Consider the following 25506-nt stretch of genomic DNA (forward strand, 5'->3'; position numbering starts at 1 on the left):
AAAGCATAACATTTTAGCAGATTTCTAAGGAAAAAATAATTAAAGAATAGTATTAATTCTTGGCCTTTGTGAATTATAATACCAAGTAGACCCATGTGTATTAACTTCCTATGAGATGTTTATTGTGTTCCTATTAACATATCATTTTGGTAATCTTTAAATGCATTATTTATAAAAATATGTTTGTGGCTTTGATTTGGCTGCATAGTACCCAAACTAGCAAAACTTGAACATAATTATAAATGGGAATTCAAAGTAGTTTTTATTTATTCATCTGGAAAGTAAAATTGCATATATTAACAATAATGATTCAAGCTGATGTGATCTTCAGTTAAAGTTTTTCTGTATAATTAGAACTCATATTTTTGTATTTACTTCAAATATAGAGTACTTTTAATTCAGATAAAACTAGAAAACACATCACACTTAGTACACCCACATAATTTGTTTTTTTATTATACTCTTTTTAGTGCAAATTTCTGTGACATGGAACATGAGAAGAAAGTGCCTCGATCCTCAAAAGTTCTTTAAGAAAGTAAAAACTGCTTTTAATGAGGAAGCAAAATGGATTAAGAATCAAGTATTAAATGAATTCATGTGAGCAGGAGGACCTCTGATTCTGCACTGATCTCAATGTCTAAAGAGTGAACTTGGGCATGTAAGTACTGAGCCTAGCCGCAGCCTTGGACCTGGAAGCTCTGGAATATACAATATGAGGTCTTTCCTGTGTAATGTTTTGGAAGGAAAGACAGTCAGCTTCCCCAAAAAGTCCAGGGTATTAAAACATATCATTAAAATATGCAAACATTTATAAGTGTAGCTGTTAAAATTATTACTCCACTTACCTATACTTAAACTTGTTTTTCTAATAATTCCTTTGCTTTTTTCCACATCTTTTGCTTTTTTAAAGTTTATTTATTTGGGGGGGGGAGAGGCAGAGAGAGAGAGAGAGAGAGAGAGAGAGAGAGAGAATCCCAAGCAGGCTCTACACAATCCGTGTAGGGCCCAATAAGGGGCTTGAACTCAGAACCACGAGATCATGATCTTAGCTGAAATCAAGAGTTTTACCTACCCTCTCTACTTTGGGTTGTAAGATCTTTATGACAATCTTTCTGAACAGTCCCCTCTTTTAGTTATATTCATATATCTCAATTTAGAAATTGGACAGGCAGATTAAAGATCGGTGGATTAATTTTAATTTGCTTAAAAGAGGAGTTCGCATGTGTCCAGGTATTATTGGAGCATTCACATACCCATTTGATCAAACATTAATAATTAATGTTTCGGTACTTGCCTTATATATGTCAGGCATCATGCTAAATGCTATACACATTATGGTAAATATGATAGATGTGATTTCTACACTCATTGAGTTTTGGTCTTTTGAGACAGACTTATATTAAATATCTGTGCGTGTATATATATATATATATATATATATATGTATATATACATATACATACATGTATACATATATATGTATACATATGTATATGTATACATATATATGTATACATATACATATGTATACATATATATGTATACATGTATGTATATGTATATATACATATATATACATGTATGTATATGTATATGTATACATATATGTATACATATATATGTGTATATATATGTATATATACATATACATATGTGTATATATATATGTATATATACATATACATATATATATATATGTATATATACATATATATATATAAACTACAGAAGGAGACTCTTTTTGATGAGTCTAATAGGAAGATCCAATTCAGGGAATGTTGCTTTGTTGAAGTATCTTTTAGTTTAGAACTGAGGATAAGCAAGAGTTTGCCAAGCCAAGGATGTGGAGCTGAGCATGTCAAGCAAAAACAAAGGCTAAAAGAAAGAAAGAACATGGTGCCCATGAGGACCTAAAAGGCCAGGAACTGTGGTATAGTGAGCAGAGAGGGAGATTGCCTGGTGGTAGGACTAGAGGGAGTGGGGTTCAGATCATAAAGAACCCACAAGGCCAGGTTAAGGATTTCAGCTTCTATCCCGAGTTCAACAGGATGCCATTTACTGCTTAGGGTTTTGAGTAGAATACTAGCCATATTTTAGAAAAATTAGTTTGACTTCAATGTGAAAAACAATGAGTGAGAAGGAGCAGAAGCAAGGAATCCAGTTAGGGATTTGTTGTAATAGTCTGGATAACAATCCAAACTGACATATCTTAATGGGGGCAGGGCTTTGCAATCCCTGTGCCTAACACAATAAAAGACATTAAAATAATGGATTAAAGAATTAATAAAGGAATAAGTTTGTCTGGCCTGAAATTCTAATGAGCCATTTGCAAGAATTCACTGTGAATACCAAAGTCTAATAACTACATACATATCTTTGATGTCGATTAGGAGCTTAACTCATCATCATATAAACTTTTAGAATTCCTATGGATTACCATAGGAAGTTATTACCGTAAATCCCCAAAAGTAAGAGTTCCCCCCAAAATTTGTGTGTGTGTGTGTGTGCATGTATGTGTGTGAAAAGGCCTTCACTGCATAAATTTTTTTTCTATTCATCTCTTTTTATTTTATATGCACCAATTCAGATAAAAATTACATCTTGAAGAGACAAGAAAAAATATAATCATATAATATCCTAGAGAAGTGATTCTTAAATCTTCCTTTTTTCCCTCATTAATCATTTGATAAAATATGCCAAATCTTATACAAATTATATAGTTACAAACATTTGACAATTTTATTCATTATTTATGATCAATTAAATGGGTACAGCAATTCATTATTTGGTGAGTGAACAATTTTGTTGGTCTATCTTTAAAACACAAATTAAAATAATTCCTTTTGTGGTTTGAAATAGAGATAATGGTGTTGGAGAATAAATGTTACTGCTCTCGTGACTCTTAAAAGTACATGTTTTCCCAAAATTATTCTGGTCTCATTGTACACATACATAGCTAATGTAGAAAGGGGAAGAAGCACAGGATATAGCTTTCAATAGGTGTGTCATATCAGAAGTACTGACTTGTGGGAATAAGAAGAACTCTCCATGCGCAGGGCTTTACAGAGAAACGGCAGGTGGTAAACCCCTGGCAGGTAGAATTGGCTATAAATGGCATTTTGACTTCCGGGAAAATAACTTGGAGGTTGAGAGAAAAAAAAAATTTTTTTTTAGAAATTTTATAAAAACAATGAGGAATAAAGTCTCCCTAAACTATGATTCTTTCCCCCGCTAGCCATCTAAATCCCACTGGTTGAAAACCAGAGTCCTATCCAGCAATCATTCTTGGCTTTTTCCAAGGGAGGTGAAAACCTATCTTCACAAAAAAACTTGCTGCTTGTTTATAGCAGCTTTATTCATAACTGCCAAAACTTGGAAGCACCAAGATATCCTTCAGTAGGTGAATGGATAAGTGAACTATAGTTCATCCAGATAATATTATTCAGTGCTAAACTGAGATACACAATCAAGCCATGAAAAACCATGAAGGAAACTGAAATTAACATTACTAAGTGAAATAATTCACTCTGAAAAAGCTACCTATTATATGATTCTACCTATATGATATTCTGGAAAAGGCAAAACTACGTAGATGGCAAAAAGATCAGTGGTTGCCAGGAGGTATTGTGTCAGGAGGGATGCCTAGGAGGAGCCCAGAGGATTTTTAGGCACTGAAACTACTCTGTGTGGTACTAAGTATATATCATCATACATTTTTCCAAACCTACAGCACGTACAACATGAAGAGTGAAACCTAATGTAAACTATGGACATTGGGTGATTATGATGTGCCAATGTAGGTTCATCAATTGTACAAATGTACTACTCTGTGGGAGATGTTGATAATGGGAGAGGTCATGCATGTGTGGAGGCAGGGGGTATATGAGAAATTCCTGTACTTTCTGCCCAATTTGTGATAAACCTAAGAACTGCACTAAAAAAATAAAGTCTTGGGGCATGTGGGTGGCTCAGTCAATCAAGCATCAGACTTCAGCTCAGGTCATGATCTCACTATTCATGGGTTCAAGACCCATGTCGGGCTCCATGCTGACGACAGCTCAGAGCCTGGAGGCCACTTCAGATTCTGTGTCTCCCTCGCTCTCTGCCCCTGCCCCATTCACACACTCTCTCTTTCCTTCAAAAATAAACATTAAAAAATAAAAAAGTCTATAAAAATCCCCCACAAAATCCTGCAATATCATATGCTCATGATCCCCCTTGCCTTTAATATTCCTTCTCTATAATCCAGAGGATAAATGGTTTCAGGTAAGAACTAGATGCAATTCTCTTGTAATTAGGCCATATACACCAATACATTATTAGGTACCATTTTAAATTATTTGTTCCTTTAGGTGTCATTAGCTGCCCATTCTATTATGTTTATATATGAGAACAAATAGAATACAGTTAATTGTAATGTTTTGAGCAATTATAAATGGCTGTTGAAACCAGTTTCTCTTCTGTTTGCTATTCTAACACAAAATACTGCATTTTCCGGCAAAGGGATACTAAAATGTTAATAAAACAAAAATAGGTAATATCAAGATACATTAAAGTAATCTGGTAAATAATTGAGACCAGTGTTCATTCTAAAATAGCCTCTGAATTTTAATATCCTAGTTCTGGAGGAAAATTACATACTTGATATCAGTCATTTTGCTTCTTATTGTTTAAAATATAGATGATTAAGTTCAATATTTTGGGGGAATAGGATATAAAATTTTTATTTAGCAAGTTTTCATTCCATCTTGAGTTCTCTGAATCCCTTGATACAGAAATATGCATATTTGCTCATATCTAGATAAGAAGTATTATGAACATGGGGTACACTTAGGAAGGAAATATCATTCCCTTGAAAATCAGACATGGTGGCCATGCAGTCTTGGGAATGGGGTAAAGTAAATTAATTAACAAAATTTATGTTAACAATGAAAAGGATATCAATAGTTAGTTTAATCAGTTAATAATAATTAATATGAACTAAGTAGATGAAAAAAATGATCTTTGAAATATTAATTCTGATTCATCCTAGTAAAGTCTTTGATCGATTTAGGATAAGAATATCACTTCTGGGTAGGGGGAAGATGGCAGAGGAGTAGAAGGACCCTAGTCTTGTCCCAGACATACTAGATAACTATCAGATCATCCCAAGTACCCCATAAAATTGGCCTGAAGACTGGCAGAACAAACTCCACAACAAAAAGTAGAGAAGAGGCCACATCAAAGAAGGTATGAAGTACAGAGACATGGTCTGTGTGGCCACTGTGGCGGGGAGGGAGCCAAGGTCATGGAGAAGGGTGAGAGACAGACTAGCACACAGGGGAGCACACAGAGAAAAATAAATCTTCATAGCAATTGGCTTCAAAAGCAAGAGCGCCCGAATTTTGTGAGTTCTTGCAACCAGTGGGACATAAAACCTGAGTTTTGAAGGTCAGTGTGTTTGGCCCTGGGAGAGCTTGGAGGGCATTGAGGCTGCTCTTGGAGAAAAGACAGGAGGGCAAACAGCCGGTGGACATACAGCATGGAAATGATCTGAAGAGCACCAAGGTACACAGTGGGGAGGTTAGCTGCTCATCTCAGAGTATGTCCCAGAGAGGCAGTGCTTATGGAGAGGACCCTCCAGAACTAAGGACCTGGCAGGAAGCATTTCCCTCCTCTGCCCCTCAGCATAAACACAGAGTACCCTGTGGGAACCTGTGGGCACAGATACTCACTACCTAACTTGCTTACACTGGCCCTGCTCCGCCATCAGAACCACTCTTTCCAGTCACATTTGCCTTAGTCTCAGCCCCTTCCCCCAAAAGACTGCCCCAAACCCCTGCCAACACGGGAGTTTTGTGAGGTGTCGATTCTGGAGGCAGAGGACAGAGGTCTCATTTCACAAGCACACCAGAGCAGATCTACTTAAAATGCACCATATTCAGGCCAGGCCCCAAACACTCCCCACAAAAGAGAGACTGCAGATGACTGGCCTGAACTGCAAAGAGAACTGCAGGTGACTGGCCTGAATGATGAAGTTCTCAGCAGAGCACATACCGCACACATTGGAGATACTCAAAGAAGCACCAGACCCTGGGGAAAAGGGGACACTACACTACAGGGCACTATAGGAACTCTTCTTCATAAGCCTTTACCCTCAAGAACAGGAGACATAGCTGACTTTTCTAATGCAGAGAAACAGGCACAGAGTCTTAGACAAAATGAGAAAACAGAGAAATATGTCCCAAAGGAAAGAAGAGGGCAAGGCCATGGCTGGAGACCTAAGTGAAACAGATATAAGTAACATGCCTGATGGAGAATTTAAAACAATGATTATAAGGATACTCACTGGACTTGAGAAAAGAGGGGAGGACATCAGTGAGACCATAACACAGAGATAAGGAATAACATAGCAGAGATGAAGGGCTTAATAAAAGAAATAAAAAATATGCTTGATGGAATGAATAGCAGGCTGGAAAAAGCAGAGGAATGAATTAATGACTTAGAAGATAGAGTAATGGAAAGTAATTAAGGCAAACAAAAGAGAGAAAAAGAATTATGCAAAAGGACAATAGACTTAGGAAACTCAATAACTCCATCAAACATAATAACATTTGTATTACAGGCATCCCAGAAGAAGAAGAAGAGAGAAAAGGTGGCAGGGAACTTATTTGACAAAATAATAACTGTAAACTTCCCTAATCTGGAGAAGGAAATAGATATCCAGATCCAGGAGGCACAGAAAACCCTCAACAAAATCAACAAAAGCAAAATTTTATTATTCCAAAAATTATTCCAAAAAAATAGAAGAAGAAGGAAAACTTCCAAATTTATTTTATGAGGCCAGGATTACTCTGATACCAAAACCAGATAAAGACACCACACACACAAAAAGAGAACTACATGTCAATATCTTTGATGAACAAAGATGTAAAAAATCCTCAACAAAATACTAGCAGACTGAATCCAAAAACACATTGAAACAATTATTCACCATGATCAAGTGGGTTGCAAGAGTAGTTCAATATTCACAAATCAATCAATGTGATACATCACATTAATAAGAGAAAGGGATAAGAACCATATGATTATTTCAATAGATGCAGAAAAAAAACATTCGACAAAGTACAACATCCGTTCATGATAAAAACCCTCAACAAAGTAGGTTTAGAGGGGATATACCTCAATATAATAAAGGCCATATACGAAAAACCCACAGCTTACATCATACTCAGTGGGGAAAAATTGAGAGCCTTTCCCCCAGGGTCAGGAATAAGATGGGGATGTCTCCTGTCACCACTTTTATTCAACATACTACTGAATGTCCTGGCCACAGCAATCAGACAACAAAAATAAATAAAAGGCATCCAAATTAGTAAGGAAGAAATGAAACTTTCACTATTTGCAGACAACATGGTATTCTAGTTAGAAAACCTGAAAGACTCCACCCAAAAATTGCTACAACTGACAAATTCAGTAAAGTCACAGGATGCAATATCAATCTGTAGACATTTGTTGCATTTGTGTATACCAATAATGAAGCAGCAGAAAGAGAAAATAAGACAGTCCCATTTATAATTGTACCAAAAATAATAAGATACCTAAGGATAAACCTAACCAAAGAGGTAAAAGACCTATACTCTGAAAACTATAAGACAATGATGAAAGAAATTGAACAACACAAAGAAATAAAAAGACAGGGCACCTGGGTGGCTCAGTTGGTTAAGCATCTGACTTCACTCTGGTCATGATCTTATAGTTTGTGAATTCGAGCTGCACATCGGGCTCTGTGTTGACAGCTCGGAGCCTGGAGCCTGCTTCGGATTCTGTGATCTTCCTCTCTCTCAGCCCTTCACCTGGTCACACACACTTTCCCTCTCTCAAAAATAAATAAACATAACCCAGTGAAGAAATGGGCAGAAAACATGAATAGACACTTCTCTAAAGAAGACATCCAGATGGCCAACAGGCACATGAAAAGATGCTCAGCATTGTTCCTCATCAGGGAAATACAAATCAAAACCACACTCAGATATCACCTCATGCCAGTCAGAGTGGCCAAAATGAACAAATCAGGAGACTATAGATGCTGGCGAGGATGTGGAGAAACGGGAACCCTCTTGCACTGTTGCTGGGAATGCAAATTGGTGCAGCCACTCTGGAAAACAGTGTGGAGGTTCCTCAGAAAATTAAAAATAGACCTACCCTATGACCCAGCAATAGCACTGCTAGGAATTTACCCAAGGGATACGGGAGTATTGATGCATAGGGGCACTTGTACCCCAATGTTTATAGCAGCACTCTCAACAATAGCCAAATTATGGAAAGAGCCTAAATGTACATCAACTGATGAATGGATAAAAGAATTGTGGTTTATATACACAATGGAGTACTACGTGGCAATGAGAAAGAATGAAATATGGCCCTTTGTAGCAACGTGGATGGAACTGGAGAGTGTTATGCTAAGTGAAATAAGCCATACAGAGAAAGACAGATACCACATGGTTTCACTCTTATGTGGATCCTGAGAAACTTAACAGAAACCCATGGGGGAGAAGAAGGGGAAAAAAAAAGAGGTTAGAGTGGAAGAGAGCCAAAGCATAAGAGACTCTTAAAAACTGAGAACAAACTGAGGGTTGATGGGGGGTGGGAGGGAGGAGCAGGTAGGTGATGGGTATTGAGGAGGGCACCTTTTGGGATGAGTGCTGGGTGTTGTATGGAAACCAATTTGACAATAAACTTCATATATTGAAAAAAATAATAAAATAAACATTAAAAAAAATAAAAAAATTAAGAATTAAAGAAGAAATAAAAAGACATTTCATGTTCATGGATAGAAAGAACATGGATAGAAAGATAATATTAAAATGTCTATACTACCCAAAGCAATCTACACATTTAATGCAATCCCTATCAAAATACCACCGGCGTTTTTCACACAGCTAGAACAAGCAATCCTAAAATTTACATGGAACCACAAAAGAACCTGAATAGTCGAAGCAGTTTTGAAAAAGAAAAGCAAAACTGGAGGAATCACAATTCTGAACTTCAAGTTATGTTACAAATCAAATCAATGTATATTATAATCAAAACAGTATGGTACTGGCATAAAAATAGATACATTGATCAATGGAACAGAATAGAAAACTCGTAAATAAACCCACAATTTTATGGTCAATCTTTGACAAAGTAGGAAATAATATTGTATGGGAAAAAGATATTCAACAAGCGGTGCTTGGGAAAATTGGATAGCAATATGCAAAAGAATGACATTGGATCACTTTCTCATGTCATACACAAAAATACATTCAAAATGGATTAAAGACCTATATGTGAAACCTGAAACCATAAAAATCCTAGAAGAGAACATATGCAGTAAATTCTCTGACATTGGCCTAAGAAACATTTTTCTAGATATGTCTCCTGAGGCAAGGTAAACAAAGCAAAAATAAACTATTAGGATTATGTCAAAATAAAAAGCTTCTACACAGTGAAAGAAACAATCAACAAAACTAAAAGGCAACCTGTGTAAATAGGAGAAGGTATTTGCAAATGACATATCCAATAAACGATTAGTATACAAAATATAAAAAATATAGTGTATTAGTATACAAAATAAAGAACTTACAAAACTCAACACCCCAAAAATGAATAATTTAATTACAAATGGTGAGAAGACATGAACTGACATTTCTCCAAAGAAGACATACAGATGACCAACAGACACATGATAAAATGCTCCTCATCACTTACCATCAGTGAAATGCAAATCAAAAGTACAATGAGATATTACCTCACACCTGTGAGAATGACTAAAATCAACAACACAAGAAACATCAGGTGTTGGTGAGGATGTGGAGAAAAAGGAACACTTGGGTACTGTTGGTAGGAATGCAAAGTGGTGCAACCACTCTGGAAAACAGTATGGAGGTTCCTGAAAAAAGTTAAAAATAAAACTACCCTGTGATCTAGTAATCACACTGCTAGGTATTTACCCAAAGAATATAAAACAAAGGGATACATGCACCCCTATGTTTATAGCAGCAGTATTTACAGTAGCCAAGATATGGAAGAAGCCCACGCATTCATTGGTATATGAATGGATAAAGATGATATACTATATAGATACAATGGAATATTATTCAGCCATGAAAAGAATGAAATCTTGCCATTTGCAATGACATGGATGGAACTAGAGAGTATAATGCTTAGTGACGTAAGTCAGTCAGAGAAAGACAAATACATATGATTTCATTCATATGTGGAATTTAAGAAACAAAACAAATGAGCAAAGGCAAAATAGAGAAAGAGAAAGAGAGGGAAAGAGAAAGAGAGAGAGATCAAGAAAAAGACTCTTAAGTATGGAGAACAAAGTGATGGTTACCAGAGGGAAGGTGGGTCGGTGTATGGGTGAAATAGGTGATGGGGATTAAGGAGCGCAGTTGTCATGAAGAACACTAGGTGACTAAAATAAAAAAAAAAAAGAAAGAAAGAAATCAGTTCTATTGCTAACAGATGTGAAATGCTGGGAAAATTGTAAAGTCTCTGGGTTTTGAGTGACAATCTGTGAAGTATAGATGACATTGATTTTTTTAGTAAGAATTCATATTCCAGCAATATGCAAATTCCATAATTCCATTTTATTAATAAGTTGCAGAATGGTGTGTACCTCAGTAAGACTCAACATCAGAAAAAATAGTGCATTGAGAAATAACACAACAGACTATTATCAGAGTCGCCACCCTTCATCTATATGAAGAAGTATAAAGGAGATGTGGGAAAATGTGTTAAAGTTGAATATCATAATGGCAGGATTTTCGTCAACCTTTTCTGATTCCCAAAATGGACAAATTAGTGATCCCAGTAAAATGAAAGTGTTGACTCATTAACCCAAGATTCTGTCATAAGCCCACTGGCCTCAAACTGTTTCCTCCAAAGTACTGTCACACTTCTAGTTTCTCTTGGCTCAAAGCAGAGGTTCAATATACATTTATTGAATAAATAACCAACACACCACCTTCCCCTTAGCTTACTGGCACTTGGATCTTTAAAGGTGAAAAATATAAAAATTTTAAATATGACAAAATACACTATCTTAAAAAGCGCTTTATTTATTTATTTATTTATTTATTTATTTATTTATTTAGAGAGCACAAGTGGGAGAGGGGCAGAAGGAGAGAGAAAGAGAGAGAATCCCAAGCAGGCTCCACGCTCACCACAGAGCCTGACATGGGGCTCGATCTCACAACTGTGAGATCATGACATGAGCCAAAATCAAGTCAGACACTCAACTGACTAAAATATACTGGTATTTTTAACAGATTAGGTAAAATAAGTGACACGTGAAGTCTGCTTCTGAAAAATGATAAGGGAAGATCATATGATTTCAGAATGATAATTTGGGTGATGTTATGGAGGGCAGGGTTAGAGGAGCAGGCACAAAAAATGAAAGCTATTAGTGCACATATTAATTACTTCCACATTTTCTTCTAGTTAATTTTGAAAATTAGTTTATTAAAAAAAGAATAAATAACAGCTATCTATCTATCTATCTATCTATCTATCTATCTTTATATCCATATCTCTATCCATATCCATTCAGATCATTATAACTATTCATCAGGGTCCTAAAGAGATGCTTATATCAGATGCTGACCACTATGCCAGACTGGTGTGCACTGGACAAATAACAGTGATTCTTCTGGGATGATCCTTGATAGAATTTTGATAAATAGAGAGATTATTCATATCAAATGCATTTTCATTTTTTACCGGTCTTGGATGAAAAGGTCATCTCATTCCCCAGAGCTCTTTATCCTGCTAGGTGAATAAGGAATAGATGCTATGAATAATGGAGAATGAAAGCAGTTAGGAATATATCTATATATTATTAGTCACTCATTATGTATGAGCTACAACTGCATTTTCAAAATAATACGAATGCAATTAATAGACCCCAACAATGGGGAATTTGAATAAGAAACTGAAGTATCATGTGTCCAATGTTTGATAGCAAAATCAATCTAAGGGAATTATTTATTTTGGTAGTTGGTTTTGACAGCCTGAAAGATGTACCTTTTGTTCTTTTTTTGAAGTAAAATTTAAAATGTTCCCAAGTCTGGCCAACTAATCTGCTTTGGTGGAACAAATGTCAAGATGCCATTCTTTCCATTCCCTACAGTAATGTTGACTACATGAACTGATATGTGTATTAACAACTAGTCTTTCCTTAGAATCACAAACTACTCAATTCAGACAGCTGCTACCAAACCAAGGAGGCTGCAAGGCAGTTGCTCCTCCAGCAGGCCCAAATCCTCTGTGCACTTCTGATCAGATCCCATAGAGCATTTAATGCCAATTCCTAATGAGCGGGACGAGGAAGAAAGCAATGAAATCAGAAAAACAAGACGTCATCCACTCTGGGTTTTGTTCTCTCACATTCTCTGACCATTTATTGTAGTTTTGTTCTTAAGATTTAGTTTGCTTAATTGGGAATGACTTGCTTGCCAACATTATGCTCTATTCTCCAAAGGCTTGCCTTTAAGCTTGCTCTTAAGTACATGATGCCTGGGGTTGGAAGCCTGAGTGAAGAACAAACACTTTTGTCTTGGCTTGGTATTTTACTTACTGCTTTATATAGGCAATCTGACACCCAGAGTTAAGCCATAGCAAACCTTCACTTTAACACATGTTAATCTTCTCCTTTAACTCAACTGTAGAACTAAAAGCTCAGCCAATGAAATTACCACCTTTGGCAGTCATGTATGTGTAAGTGTTTGTGTATTTGAGAATGTTTATCTTAGGCTGGTTTTTACAGGCATTATAAATCATGACCATGGTTGTAAATTAACAAAAATAGTTTAGTACTTAGAGGACAGAATTTGTACACTATGTACCACAATTATGTAGAATTTTTGAAGAAACACAGGCTTCATTTAGTTGACCATATTGGGTGCCATTTGAGACTATGTCTCCCTCTGCTTTACATGCTTTCATTTGTGACACGAGTTTCTAACCAAAATTAATCTTTCCTTTCTCTTTTCTCCTATAGGCACTTTCTTGTACCTCTGGCATTTATAACCTGACTTACAATATTATTATTTGTTTCTTTGTCATTCTCAGCTCTACAGAGTAAACAGCTTGGTGTAAAGCATGCACACATAAACAGCTTGGTATAAAGCAGGCACAAATAAGAAAAACACAGTAATAATCTCAGCCATGCCATAGATCACATAAGAAGAACACAATAATTTTTAAGTTGAATAATTTGTCTAAGACATCCGATTTAAATAGATTTCTCATCATTTTAAAATTTGCATACTAAAAAAGAGCCCATTTAAAGTCTATAGTCAATATTAAAAAATTCTTATTTTTCATTCATGAATATTCATATATTCCTTCTCTGTACCAGACCCTAAGTGAAGTTCTAAAGGGGAAAATATAAAACACACTAAATTGTCCAAATGCTAATAAATAAAACAAATAAAAAACTGTAGGAAAACCATGAGGTGCTAAAAGTATTATACTGAGTTAAGGTCAGGTAGGTAAGATTAATTTCCTTGGTGATGTAAAGTGTTAAGACAGTCTTCTCAGAGAAGATGAAATTTGAACTGGGTCTTGAGGTAAATCCAGAAGGATAAGAAAGATTTTGCCAAATAAACAAGAGTATAGTTAACATTGATGTATACAAAAGTCCAGGAGAATGAGTAAATAAATATAATTTATGAGATTAAATAAGGTTGTCTATAAATAGTGATGGGATTCTCTGGATGAGGAGGGACCAGACATAAAACTGGACCATTTTAAATCTGTTCTATAGGTTTCAATGGCTTTTAAATAAAGATGTGATGTGGTCTAGCTTCATAGTCTAGTATGGACAAAGACTGGAGAAACAAACGATAAAGTCACAGATCCCAGAAAGGAGGCAGGAGATGAGGGAACATGAGAGGGTGGTGGCAAGAGGCCTGGAAAATATGCATCCATGAGATAGCTCAGTGTTAAAACTGACTGACTAGAAAATGATGGAATATAGACAGTTAGGACAAAGTCAAAGACAATTCAGCAATTTCTACCTTGAGATCTGGTGATCTCTTCCCCTTTCTTTCAGGAGATACGGCTGAGTTGGTAGTTGGTGGATAAAAATTAGTTTGGCACATGAATTTCACCTGCCAAGAGGGTGTTTGTATTAAAAATCTATTATTTATTCTAGCCAAGCAAATCTTATCTCTTATCTCCTGTTTCTGACACATGTCTCTTCTCACATCACATGGTTTTGAAGCAGACATCATCTATATAATGGACATTTTCCTGTGGCCAGAATGGACTTGTTAGGGTAATATGTTCCTAGGATGGGCCACTAAGAGTCTATGTTTCTACAGAACTGAGAAAGCAAAGTAGATCTCTTTCTGGATGATCTGAAACTGAGAATGTGTAAGCTTGGTGACCATTAGCTGTCACATTCCAACATGTGGGTTAAAGAGTACAAAATGCTGGTTGCCAGTGTGAGAGAAGGCATAAACAGACACTCAGAGTACAGATGAGAGAAAGAAATTTCCTGAGTTTCTCTGAGGACTCTGGCCTCTTGTGGAAGCCATAGCTTCCATCCTGTAGGCTCCTTGAAATTCCCCAGTAATCACTCCAGTAAGCCTCTCTTTCTTCCTTTGATTTTGCATAAGCTAGACAGAGTCCATGTCTGTTGTTATTTTGTTCTTTAAGCTAAAATAGTCTCATACTATGTTTGAATGATGTTCAATATACAAAGAAAAATATTCAGAAAACAATGTTAAGACTTACTTGTAGATTAGACACCATCATCATAGATTTGGGAGCTGAGGCTCTATGAGTAGATGAAAATGTCCAGAAAGAGCAAGTATGGTGAAATGAGAATAGGCCTAAGGACAAAACCTTTGTAACTACAAAATTTAATGGTAAACATAAAGAGGGAGAGGTTTAGCAGATACGAAGAGGATTAAGTATGAAGTAGTTTGACAAAAGCCATAGGAATTTCAAAGGAAAAGGGAATTTAAAATATGAAGTATGGATAACTCTGCTAAATATTACCCAGAGGCAAACAGGATGAGGACTAATAAAAAGTTACTGAATTAAGCAAAAGAATGATTATTGTTCACTTTTGTTAGATATAGACAGTTTTAATAAAATGAGAAGGATGTTGCCCCAAAACGGATAAATAATGAATGAGAGAAGGTTGCTTTTGCAAGATGTGTGGAAAAATGGAATAGAAACAGGCAGTAGTTAAAAGGAAAAAAGTGCATTCAATCCAACACATATTTGGTTTTTAGTATGTGCTAGGTACTAAACTAAGCTAAATGCTAAGATAAATTTTTTAAGCTTATGTATTTATTTTCAGAGAGAGAGTCCACAAACAGGCGAGGGGCAAAGAGAGGGAGAGAGAGAATCCCAAGTTCACTCAGCTCTTTCAGCTCAGAGTCTGACACAGGGCTCCATTGCACAAACTGTGAGATCATGACCGACCTGAGCCAAAGTCAAGAGTCAGATGCTTAACCGATCGAGATGCCCAGGAATCCCTAAATGCTAAGAGAGATATAGTTTCTGACTACAATTTATAGTTAAATTTCGATTATGAGCCCATAATTTAAAGGACTGGGAGAGGCAGAGTTAGCAAAAAAGGCTTTAATTCCTGAACAGTTACTAGGTCATGTTGTATTTGATGTCTAAAAAACATATCAATTTTGTATGCCTGTGCATGCACATGTATATGACAACACACATACAAAACACATAGAGACTGAGCTGAAACAACTAGCTTGCGGGGCACCTGGGTGGCTCAGTCAGTTAAGATCCGACTCTTGGTTTTGGCTCAGGTCAAGATCTTGAGGTTCATGAGGTCAAGCCCCACATCAGGCAATCAAGAGTGAATTTTTCTCTTACATGACAAAGAAAGGGTAGCCTTAAACATCTTCCTCTCAGACAAAGTGTGGCAATTGTGTTTGTAGAAAGAGAAAGTAACACTCAGTTGAATTATATTGATATCATTAGTTTTGTTTGTTTTGTTTACTTTTGGAACAGCCATGAGAACTATACCTCTCTCATTTGTTTTCTCCACATAAAGGTAATTATTTCTAAGTAGTACTACTAAACTTTCCACAAATGGAAGATTTTAATATTTTAAAGGGCACACCCCTAAGTATCTAGTTTTTCCAACAAAAGGATGCCAAGACTAAAATTCTTTAGAGGGGAGTCTCCTGTTTATGAATTACCCCTATTCTAGTCACAAATACTGAAGAATTACTCTTCACTGTCTACAATTTTATCCCCTAGCCAGGGCTTCTGACCTTAGCAACCTCAAGTACTCCTTCCCAAGAGCGTTTGAAATCTGCCAAAATCTTGTGATAGTTAATCAGCCTTGACACATTCTTATTCATATTTTTCTAAGATTATTTAACATTGTAGACATCTTGTTCCTTCTATTACTATATGGTAAAGAAAGGAAATCCAGCTGATGAGAATGGAGATGCACAACACATAAAAGCACTGGAATAGCAATACCACTTTGAATTAACTTGGTGTATTCATCGAGCCCATGTATTTTAGAGAGAGAAACTAGAGCAAGAAATACAGTCTATCTGGAAGATTGTGGCTGGTTCGCCCTTCCTTCCTTCCTTCCTTCCTTCCTTCCTTCCTTCCTTCCTTCCTTCCTTCCATCCATCCATCGTTCCTTCCATCCTTCCATCCTTCCTTCCTTCCTTCCTTCCTTCCTTCCTTCCATCCTTCCTTCCATCCTTCCTTCCTTCCTTCCTTCCTACCATCCTTCCTTCCTTCCTTCCTTCCTTCCTTCCTTCCTTCCTACCATCCTTCCTTCCTTCCTTCCTTCCTTCCTTCCTTCCCTCCCTCCTTCCTTCCTTCCTTCCTTCCTTCCTTTCCTTCCTTCCTTCCTTTCCTTCCTTCCTCCCTCCCTCTCTCTTTCTTTTTCTTTCCATGGACTGGATTTTGATTAGATCAACCCATTGTCTGGTTGTTTGCATTAGAATTTAAAAGCAGAATTGCCAAAAATCTCTCTAACTTAACTCTTGAATACATCTGCCTCAATTATTTTCCTTTGTTATAACCTTTCCCCAATTTGGTAACTTTCCTCTCAATCCATTCAGTTATTCCAGCTGCATATCTAGGCATAATCCTTAATTCGTTTCCTTGTGTCAAACCCAGTCATGCAGTATGTCACATTCTTATAATTCCCATCCCCAAAATATGCCTAGAATATATTTGCTCTAGCCTTGCTGCTAGTATGCTTGCTCAAGCCCCCTCTTCTTTGCCTGTAATTCTGCAGTTGCTCTCTTGCTGTCCCTTCTCAAGTTTACAGGTCATTCTCTATGCTACAGTGATCTTTAAAAATGAGAATCAGAACACATGACTGTCTTGTGTAAAACCTTCCTGGTTCTTAGAATGGCATCCCAACTCCTCATCATGGCCTGTTCTGCTCTATATGATGAGAGGTCTCTGACATGCCTGTACCACTCTTCTCTCTCACCACACTCCAGCCATATTGGCCAGTTTTGGGTTCCTCAATCCCTCCGGACTTGTTTGTACTTCAGGTTTTTTATACATGCAGTTCTCTCTGCTCAGAATATTCTTACTTAACATTATTGCAAAATCTTATCATAGCCATGAAAAACAATTTAGGTCAAATTAAAGAAAAGAGCTTTTAGAATATGTCACGTAAACCAAAAAATTCAAACATTGAAAATGTTAATGCACAAAAATGCAGACTGATTGGTCAGGAGTTATTAAAGGAAAATTAGGATTCTAGGGACACCGTATTGTTTCAGTTACTATAGCTGCCTAATAAACAGTCCTGACTTTAGTGACATAAACAAAAATTTTATTATGCTCATGGGTTCTGTGGAATTTTAAGAGTTCAGAAGGGATGGCTTGACTGTGCTCCATGTCTGAATTCTCAGCTGGGAGGTCTTGAGGGCTAGGGGAAGTGACTTGAGAGTAGGAGATTAGAATGGTCTGAAAGTTCACTTAGTTGTTTGATTGGTGTGTGGATGCTGGCTGTCAGTTGACATCTCAGTATGGCTGCCTGGCCTTCCTCACGGTATAGTAATTGCATTCTAAGAGTGAGGATCCCAGAAGAAACAAGCAAAGGGTGTATGGTCTTTTAAAAATATAGCCTCAGAAGTCACATAGCATTACTTCCACTGTTTTTACAGCCTGCCCAGATTAAAGGAAATAAACATAGACTTTACCTATTAGTGGGAAGAGTGTCAGAGCCACATGGTAAGAAGAGAATGTGGTATGGGAGAATTATTGTCATCATCTTCCAACATATTTTACCATGAATTATGGTGTCATGGACAGCAATGGAGCAGTTGGTTGCAAACAACTACAGGTGTCAATGTCAAAGATAGAACACTGGGTATAATGGATCATTAGTCTCACCCAAAGGAAATGTTTATGCTGCTGGATATTTTGTATCAGCTAGCTTTAAGTCACATCCCTTTAAAAAAAAAATGCTTCATTTCAATGGAACAGGATGATTTAATGTATCAAGGAGAGATTTCAGCAATGTAGTTTAAGGTATAATTTATTATATTTCTTACCAGATAATGCTGTGACACTTACAATAAACAAATAAAAGAGATTGCAAACCACCGTACGAAAGATCAAAAAAGGTAGGAGAAATCAAAAGGAAACTTTTTAAGAACTTTTCAGACTTGGCAATGCCTCACTTCTCTAGGCTATATTGTACTTTGATTTTTTTAATCACTCTGAGACAAAAAAAAAAAAAGTAGGACATCAAACCACAAAGACCCACAAGAGCATTTTCATCTACACCACATTCTCTATCAAATACAATGAAGAAACTGTTTAGAGATATTTCCCTCATTACTTTCAAATGCCTGCCTAAATATAAGGAACGTCAAACATGCATTCCTTTAAACTATCCTAACTGACCTTGGTTGATGATTAGAAGCTGAAAATAGAGGCAAATATTCAATAGGTGAGAAATTATTTTCTTTTGTTAAAATATTTTTTAAGGTCTATTTACTTTTGAGAGAGAGAGACAGAGTGTGAGTGGGCGAGGGGCAGAGAGAGGGGGACACAGAATCCAAAGGAGGCTTCAGGCTCTAAACTGACAGCACGGAGCCCAACACAGGCCTCAAACTCACAAACTTGGAGATCGTGACCTGAGCCAAAGTCGGAAGCTTAACCGACAGAGCCATCCAGGTGCCCGAGAGAAATCATTTTCTTAAAGGGTTATGTATATATTATATTCTATTTATTAAACACAAATTGAAAATAGGGTATTATGATGATATATAATATTTTTGGAAAAAGGAAGATTATATTTGTTGGCAAACTGGCACGGAGTGTGCACACACACATATACACACTATAGGAACAGACAGTGCCAAGGACATAACTTAAATCATTATTTTATTAACAGAATTTGAATTTGCAAAGCATGAAACCCTCCTGCTGTAGATAATTTTTTGACATGAGAAATTCAGGTTTGTACAACGGAAATGTATCTTTTGAACATATCTTTGACCGTTAGTTGGGTACTTACAATTCAGTCTTGAAAATGTTCAGAATTTGGCTCTTGCAAAAAAACCTGAAGTTAAAATACATTATCCAGTGTTTATGCCTTTGTGATAGTTTTCTCTGCAAATAATTCTTTTTATTGGATTGGCAATTTAGTAAAAGCCTATTTATCTCTCAAGATCTAGTGCAAATATTTTGTTCTGTGTTTTCATAACACTAACCTCTGTACAACACTCACCATATTCTACTGTATAAGTTGTGTTTCCTCACACCTCACTAGCCATAAGTATCAATGGGGTCACATGAATGATAACAATGAAAAAATGCCTCAGGTTTTGTCTCAATCTGCTCAAGTAGTAACTCAGTACCCTGGGACTTGCCTGTCAAACATTTTTTGTAGTACCCAGGGTTACTTCTGTGACTGGGGGCACTAAAATCTCATTCTACAAGTAACATCCACTGTTTCCCACCAGGCTAACTCTGGGTGCTGATGGGTCTACTGGAAACGTCCATCTTTGGTTGAGCATCATTGCTCTGATGCAGCTGCTCTAGACAATGCTGAAATGTATCATACTGAGCCTTCATGGTACCAAGGAGAGGGATGTACTATGCCTAAGTGGGAATAATTCACATCTCTGTCATCCTGTTTTATGCTTTGTCACTGAAGACATGAACAGCTCTGCTTGTGTTTCCATATCTCAATGGTTTCTCGTGACAATAACTCTCGTAGCCCCTCTTTCCACTGGATCAGGTTCCATTCCATGGGGGTTATCTTCATTTTCTGGTCTTTACATTCATGCAGATAGTAATCTCTACTCTCTTCATTTCTGCCAACAGGTAAGGTGAACATATGTCTGCATACAGTTGCTCTTCACTCTCACTTTTCATCCCATTCAGCTCTCCAACCAGGTCACAGATGTGGTGAGGATGATTGAGTCTCACTTGGGCCGCAGGTACAGAGCCAGCCACACTTCCTTACATTTTCAGCCTCAGAAGGTTGTCATCCTTTGAGGACATAAAACAAGATTCTTTCTACATTACATCAAGTCAGAATTAAAAACTAAATCTAAACCAGCTCACAGACCAATTCCTTAACTCTAAAGATAAGCAAATTATGGTATCTGTTAAAAAAATGTGAAGATTTTACTCTGCTTGCAAGCTAGCCAGTTAACCCACCACAGTATTATGGGAATGGGTAGAAGTCACAGACTCCGGGGGTCAGAAAAAAACAGTCCATTACTCACAACACAGCAAGAATAAACTTCACGTTTACATCAAACTACTTGTCCCATAGGGGCCAAGTTTTGTGTCACAGTTGAGAAGTCCCAAGCTGAAAGATTTCTACTATATTATAATGGGTTACAAAGCAATCTGCCCAAGTTTTACTCAGAGGAAAACATATTTATTATACTGGTGAGTAAACAAGCTTGCTCTCTGCTCTGGGAGAAGACTCGACCTCTAACTTCCAAGGCGACTCACTACACAAACATCCTTGGAAAGATAATCTTTTCAAAGCTCAGCAAAGGCTGTCAGTACCTTTGCTCACAAGATGCAGAAACTCAGGAGACGGCTCAGAATTGTCTCCAACCACATCATGAATTAAAGTGCCCTATTCAGTTAGTTTAATTTAGTTAGTAGATATCAAGGCCAAATATCAGGTCATTTGGCACATGACCCAGTAATTTCTCCAAATTTAACAGCAACTGAAAAGGAATACTATGGTATCAGTTTAGTTTCATTGATTAACATAGCGAAGGACAAGTGAGGCATATTTTATTTTATTTTTTTTTTTTAATTTTTTTTTCAACGTTTTTTATTTATTTTTGGGACAGAGAGAGACAGAGCATGAACGGGGGAGGGGCAGAGAGAGAGGGAGACACAGAATCGGAAACAGGCTCCAGGCTCCGAGCCATCAGCCCAGAGCCTGACGCGGGGCTCGAACTCACGGACCGCAAGATCGTGACCTGGCTGAAGTCGGACGCTTAACCGACTGCGCCACCCAGGCGCCCCGTGGCATATTTTAAAAGTTCTACTATTACTGTGGTTATCCACATTCTGTAATGAGTATTAAAATAACTGTATAAATTCTGAGCTCCTTTTCCAACTTCTACAGCCTCGATATGCTGACAAAATGTAAAACAAGCAAACAAAAAAACACAAACAGTTAACAGCAAAGATAGGTATTACCTCACTCCTATGTATGTAGCTAGGGCATAAACAAGATCTGCCTTTAAATCTTCAAATCAGCATATACTGGAATTTATAGATTTTTTTAATCAGAGATTTTCACACCCAAACCACAATATTTCTAAGTCCTGAAGCCTGAGGGCCTTAGCTCTCTTTCTCTGCAGCCATATTTTAGAAATTGTCAGAACAAAACACAAACTCATTAATTGAGGAGGTCATATTTTATGAACTAATGTCTGGAAAAAACTGCACCAAAGTTAAACAGCTAATGTTACTGTGAACAACGCACTCTTTTCAGGGGTGTTATCCAAATTGCTATTGGGTGTAGCCTCAGTATTTTATTGTATGATGATGAAAAATTATTGACACGGTCACTAAGAGGTCTTCATGTAGTGTTAACTCATTATGTCCCAATGTGAAGAACTATTTTGTGATCGCTCACACTGTAATTCTCACCTGTCCCTTAAATTATATCCTTCCAGATACTTTTCAGAGTCACTCTATGTGTGAAATCCAAACAATGAATAAGAAAACAAGTACAAGTTCATAGATACCCACAGATGTAGTGGAAAGGACTCTGGACTAAGAATAAGGAATTTAGGGGGTCAGTTTCCACTTCACAAAGCATGATAAGCAAAAACAAAACTTATCCACTTTTCCTATATGAATTGTACCTAATTTTAACTAAAGTGTTGATGAATGCTAGGAGTTAATGAGCATGTTAATTGACACCATAGGATACAATCAACAAAATCTGGAGTGTAGGATGCTCTACAGAATGTAGATAACTTGCTGTTTTTTTTAATCAACAAATGATTTGCCAGGTGAGAGAAAGAGAGAAGAGATTAAGAGATTTGTAAAATGTTAACTTATTGCATTGTATGATCCTCATTTGGATCTCAAAAAATTAAACTAAAAATTAAAATTTAATGAGTCTCTTGGAAATTTTGATAGAGTTAACAAATTACTGTCATTTTAAGATATTATAAAATTGTGGTTAGATTTTAAAGAATCCTTGTTTTAGAAATACAGACTGAAATGTTTACATATAAAATGTCATCTGGAATTTGTTTCAAAATAATACACCTACCACCAACTGCCCAATTAATTACAAATGTCTCAGGCTCCCTTCTACTTTTTGTATCCATTGATTCTGGGAGGCAGGGAATGAGGGAACCCAAGTTCTTTTACACCTGTGGCTTCCTTAATGAATCATTGTATCTTCTGCATTCAGTGACAACTAACTTAGAAACTTTTACATTATAAGTGGAACAAAACTTAGTATTTATTTTTTTTTATTTTTATTTATTTTTTGAGAGAGAGAGACAGAGCAGGAGCAGGGGAAGGGAATAGAGGGAGGAAGACACAGAATCGGAAGCAGCTTCCAGGCACTGAGCTGTCAGCACAGAGCCAGACGTGGGGCTCGAACTCAGGAATCAAGAGATCACGACCTGAGCCAAAGTCAGATGCTCAACCGGCTAAGCCACCCTGGTGTCCCACATTTTAGTATTTATTAATAGAATCATACCAAACTCTAAATGAAGGGTATATGAATGAAGCTTTCTGTATTCTACAGAAAATTACCAACAACATATGCATATTAAAATAAACTAAATACCTGTTGGGATGAGCACTGGGTGTTGTATGGAAACCAATTTGACAATAATTTCATATTAAAAAAATAAAATAAATAGGGCAATTTTGCTATTGAAATATTGTGAATTTATGAAATGGTTGTCTCCTGCCTAAATTTTTATTGAATTACATTAATGTTGATCCAAGGACATAATTGAAACATAACTGCCTTTCCAGACCATATATCAGGCCCATGCTAACATAAGCAATCTACATACCTATGAAACAGAGCAACCAAGACTCTGTAAGGGAGCACTAACAGATCTCTATACCTATAGAGTCCTTCAGGGTGATCTATAAGACATTGTAGAGCAAAATACACAGGTGATACAAATTTTACTTTTGGCAATAGTTGGGAGTCATTTTTGAGTTGTTATTACCAACATTTGGTGGTTTCACTTTGCCTAATTTTTGACCCCTAAAGAACATAATGAATTAGAGGAACACAAGGTAATCAACACTGTAGGAAAAAATAATCAACATTAAAAATGTATTAAATTTTTAGCAATCCCTATCAAAATAACTCCAGCATTCTTCACAGAGCTAGAACAAACAATTCTAAAATTTGCATGGAACCAGAAAAGACCCCGAATAGCCCAAGTAATGTTGAAAAAGAAAACCAAAGTTGAAGGCATCAAAATTCCAGACTTCAAGCTGTATTACAAAGCTATAGTCATCAAGACAGTATGGTACTGGCACAAAAACAGACACATAGAACAATAGAACACAACAGAGAATCCAGAAATGGATCCACAAATATATGGCCAACTAATCTTTGACAAAGCAGGAAAGAATATCCAATGGAAAAAAGACAGTCTCTTCAGCAAATGGTGTTGAGAAAACTGGATAGTGGCATGCAGAAGAATGAAACTGGACCACTTTCTTACACTATACAAAAAAAAATCAAAATGGAATAAAGACTTAAATTTGAGATATAAGACCATCAAAATCCTAGAGAAGAAAACGGGCAAAACCTCTTTAACCTCAGCTGCAGCAATTTCTGACTTGGCATGTGTCCAGAGAAAAGGGAAACAAAAGCAAAAATGAACTAAATGAACTACTGGGATCTCATCAAGATAAAAAGCTTCTGCACAGTGAAGGAAATAATCATCAAAACTAAAAGGCAACCGATGGAATGGGAGAAGATATTTGCAAATGGCATATCAGATAAAGGGTTAGTATTCAAAATCTATAAAGAATTGTCAAACTCAACACCCAGAAAAGAAATAATCCAGTGAAGAAATGGATAAAAAACATGAATAGGCACTTTTCCAAAGAAGCCATCCATGTGGCCAACCAACACATGAAAAGAACATTACTCATCATCAGGGAAATACAAGTCAAGACCACAATAAGATACCACCTCACACCTGTCAGAATGGCTAACATTAACAACTCAGGCAACAATAGATGTAGGCAAGGATGCAGATATTGTACTGTTGGTAAACTGGTGCAGCCACCCTGGAAAACAGTATGGAGGTTCCTCAAAAAATTAAAAATATAACTACCCTATGATCCAGCAATTGTACTACTATGTATTTATCCAAAGGATACAAAAATGCTGATTCAAAGGGGGCACATACACCTCAATGTTTATAGCAGCACTATCAACAATAGCCAAAGTATGGAAAGAACCCAGATGTCCTTCAATTGATGATGGATAAAGAATAGATGGTATATGTATACAATGGAATATTACTTGGCGATCGAAAAGAATGAAATCTTACCATTTGCATCAACATAGATGGAACTAGAATGTATTATGCTAAGCAAAATAAGTCAGTCAGAGAAAGAAAAATATTACATGATTTCACTCATATGTGGAATTTAAGAAACCAAACAGATGAACATAGGGGAAGGGAAGGAAAAATAAGGTAAATACAGAGAGAGAGACAAACCATAGGAGACTCTTAAATACAGAGAAAAAACTGAGGGTTTACTGGTGGGTTGTTGGGTGGGGAGATGAATTAAATGGGTCATGGGCATTAAGGGGGGCACTTGTTGGAATGACCACTGGGTGTTATATGTAAGTGATGCATCACTAAATTCTATTCCTGAAGTCATTATAACACTATATGTTAACTAACTTGGATTTAATTTAAAAAATTTTTTTATTTGAAAAAAAACTATTGAATTTTTAAATAAAAAACAAAGGTAATAACTCTTCTAAAATAGTTA

The 25506-nt window shown here is 36.6% G+C and overlaps 1 long non-coding RNA gene across 2 annotated transcripts in view; it reads left to right on the top strand.

Moving 5' to 3' along the window:
• The window catches only part of LOC102959117, a 92470-nt gene that overhangs the window by 59188 nt on the left and 7776 nt on the right, over positions 1–25506 (top strand). The window contains exon 5 of one of the 2 annotated variants that reach the window (XR_006222065.1): positions 471–658. This is a non-coding gene — a long non-coding RNA (uncharacterized LOC102959117). Of the gene's footprint in view, positions 1–470; positions 902–25506 lie in introns of those variants that run through there. The other variant, XR_006222064.1, reaches the window with a different exon arrangement.

This window comes from Panthera tigris, chromosome C2 (genome assembly GCF_018350195.1).
Source record: "Panthera tigris isolate Pti1 chromosome C2, P.tigris_Pti1_mat1.1, whole genome shotgun sequence".
Taxonomy (NCBI): Eukaryota; Metazoa; Chordata; class Mammalia; order Carnivora; family Felidae; genus Panthera; species Panthera tigris.